The sequence below is a fragment of the Atta colombica genome, unplaced genomic scaffold, assembly GCF_001594045.1.
Source record: "Atta colombica isolate Treedump-2 unplaced genomic scaffold, Acol1.0 scaffold92, whole genome shotgun sequence".
Taxonomy (NCBI): domain Eukaryota; kingdom Metazoa; phylum Arthropoda; class Insecta; order Hymenoptera; family Formicidae; genus Atta; species Atta colombica.
The window spans coordinates 259,405-259,610 of record NW_017259586.1 but is presented as its reverse complement, the minus strand read 5'-3'; the positions used below and the strand labels follow the sequence as shown (position 1 = coordinate 259,610).

General features: G+C 26.7%; 1 pseudogene; it reads right to left on the bottom strand.

Annotated features, from left to right (window-relative positions):
* The window catches only part of LOC108693530, a 6,993-nt pseudogene that overhangs the window by 617 nt on the left and 6,170 nt on the right, over window positions 1–206 (bottom strand).

Genomic DNA, 206 nt, shown 5'->3' with positions numbered 1-206 from the left:
TATATATATACATTTTTTTAATTTTATTTTTCTAACAACATAAACGTTATATACCGATATATCTCTTTGTTATTAATTTACATTTGGTGAGTTTAAATTTAAGATTGAAAACACAGATAGTGCATCGAGAAACGAGACCAAACTGAATGAGTTTGTTAGTCGTTAAGTAACCACGACACTCTTCAATCATTTATCATGTAAAGTAC